Raw genomic sequence first — 3,191 nt, forward strand, 5'->3', positions numbered from 1 at the left:
TTGTATTATTTGGCATGCTCACTAGAACTGCAAAAGAACACCCTGGGACGATGTACAAAAAGATCTAAGCTGCTGGTGGTGGTGTAATAATTGTTAATATGAGATATTGGTACAAATTCAATTCTAGAAATTTGACTACCATCTCTGGTATTTGAGAAATTGAGAGCATAGAAAGAAGTTTCATCCGACATTAACTACAGGGTCCGGCACTCGAAGTGTAACCAATTAAAAAGGCCATAAATTCAGTTTGGAAAATTACTTTTACTTAATTCAAAGTACAAAATGTGTAAAAATAATACAAAATTCAGAATCAATTCACTTTTGCTCGATATGACCACCTTTTGCCTTGAATTGATGACTTGAGAGAGCGAAGGAGTTGCTTCGTTTGGCCGAAAGCGGTCAATTTCCGAACATTGTATTTTCTGACGAGAAAATTTTTCCAATTGAGCAATTCGTAAACTCTCAAAACGATAGGGTTTACTTGACCGACCGTTCATACGAGAATTTGAGTCATCGATTGGCCACCAGGAGGCAGCACCCGCAACAGATAATGGTTTGGGCCGCTGTAACCGCAGATGGGCGCTCTCCAATCGTTTTCATCGAGCCTGGCGTCAAGGTAAATGCGACATATTATCGGGAAAGTATTCTGGAGGTTGCTTTGAAGCCGTGGGCAGATTCATTTCGGTGGCAGACCACGGACGTTTCAGCAGGACTCGGCACCGTCTCACAAAGCTCGAGTGAACCAAGAATGGCTGAAAAACAACGTTCCGAACTTCATCACGTCCACACAATGGCTCTCGAATTCACCAGATGCGAATCCAATGGATTATTCTCTTTGGGTCATTTTGGAGAGCAAAGTTCGAACTAAAAGATACACCAGTCTCGAGGCGCTGAAAAAAGTGATTGTCCGCGAGTGGGCCAAAATACCTGCAAGTCATATTCGGCCAAATGAAGCAACTCCTTCGCTCTCTCAAGTCATCAAGTCAAGGCAAAAGGTGGTCATATCGAGCAAAAGTGAATTGATTCTGAATTTTGTATTATTTTTACACATTTTGTACTTTGAATTAAGTAAAAGTAATTTTCCAAACTGAATTTATGGCCTTTTTAATTGGTTACACTTCGAGTGCCGGACCCTGTAACAAAACCTGTGTATTGGAATAGTTTTGAAGAATTTACATTTGTCGTCAAAAAGGGTTTGAAATTTGTAACACTCATCATCCTATAATACTAGCACCGAAAGTCGAATCTGGATACAATTTAGCAAACACCTATGGGACTAATTTATGCAAACTAGTTCAGCTATCCTTGAGCAATCGAAGTAAGAACCGTTTTAAAGTTGTTGTCCTGTCAAAGTCGGTTTGTTTGACCACCAACTAATTGAACCCACATAGTGGAATAGTCTTAAGCACAGTTTCGAAGAGTTTTTACATTCTTTGCATCGTCACTTTATACTCCGGTTCGAAATGTTTAATATTTATTTATTTATTTATTGTAAAATCAACGATGTGGTCCTAATGATTATTTCTAATACTATGTAAGAATTTGGCCCTTGTTTTATACCGCGAAAGATTGCAGTCGAACTCAGATGACACTCGATTGAATGAACGTTGTAAGCCGATAATCGCACCGTTTATCCCGTAGTTAGTGCGGCGTAAAGGAAGTCGAAGAGAAGCGTAGTTGCGCAGGCCCGTACCCAGGATTTTGTTTCGGGAGGGGCCCATAGATAAGAAAATAATGTTACGGAAGATCGCTTATGTACCTAATTCTCGGTTTACCTTTTACGGGTGTTTTTAACTGACACTAAACTTTTCCACTGGAACTGTTATTGTGTTACATTTCTTTACGTTTACTGTTTTGTTATTTCTGCAACACATGTCTTAGACCTTCTAAATAATTATATATCTGTTTTTGATTTCTGGAGGGGCCCGAGCCCCTCGCTCCCCCCCCCCCCCCCTTTTAGGTACGTGACTGTTGTTGCGGAGAGTTGACTTCACGGTGCAAAGTGAGGCAGTCGATCCTATCATTCAAAACATATGCTATCATTAAAGCACGCGATAGCTCCCGTCTTACTTGCAGCGTGTCTAGACCGATTAGCAATCCGCGACTTTCATACCTCGGTAGTTAACGAGGATTGGTCCAAGGTAAACGGCGAAGAGCGAATCGAACGAATCTACGTTGAATCGACTCGATTCTATTAACGCCATTGAGGTAGTGAGGGTTCCAAACAGCTGAACAATATTCCAGAGTAGAGCGAACGAGTGAACAGTATAGGAATTTCATGCAGTAAACATCCGTAATATGCTTAGCCATTCTCACCACGAATCCAAGGCAACGAGAATCTTAAGCCACAATGTTGTTGGTGTGTTGCTTGAATGTTAACTGCTCGTCAAGAAAAACGCCGAGGTCCTTGATGCACGTCGATCTACCAATCATGAATCGCTCAATAAAGTATTCGAATTTCAAAGGCACTTTTTTTTCTCGTAAACGTAATGATCGAACATTTTTCTGGATTAACGGTCATGTGATTCAATTTGCACCAATCCGAAAAGATTGCCAATTGTCGCTGAAGAAACGTCGCATCCTCTGAGTTGCGAATAACACGGTAGATCTTGAGGTCATCTGCAAAAGATATGCGTGGTCCTTCCAGAGAAAAATTAACGTCGTTAGAGTAAAGCAAGAAGATCAAAGAGCCGAGATAGCTCCCCTGCGGAATTCCAGATGTTGCAACAAATTCTTCCGAAGCACAATCGTCAATTTTAACCACAAGATGACGATTCCTGAGATATGATTGTATCCATCGAAGGACGTTTGTACCAAAACCAAGTCGATCCAGTTTTGCTATTGTGATGTCATGGTTAATTTTATCGAAGGCGAGGGAAAGATCGGTTTAGATTACGTCCATTTGACATGGCGTTGATCACGTAAGATGTAAAGGATAATAGATTGGTGGTTGTGGAACGCTTAGGCATAAACCCATGTTGGGAATCATCGATATACTGCTAGCAATGATTGAAAATTGGAGTCAATTTCGAACAGCTTGGGGATAGCGCTTATACAAGTTATACCACGGTAGTTGTCACCATCTCTTTTGTCACCTTTCTTGTAGACCGGAAACATGAATGAAGCTTTCCATAAGTTGGGGAATACTCCCGTAGCTAGTGACATATTAAATAAACGGCAAAAGGAGGCAA

The sequence above is a fragment of the Malaya genurostris genome, chromosome 1 (assembly GCF_030247185.1).
Source record: "Malaya genurostris strain Urasoe2022 chromosome 1, Malgen_1.1, whole genome shotgun sequence".
NCBI classification, from domain to species: Eukaryota; Metazoa; Arthropoda; class Insecta; order Diptera; family Culicidae; genus Malaya; species Malaya genurostris.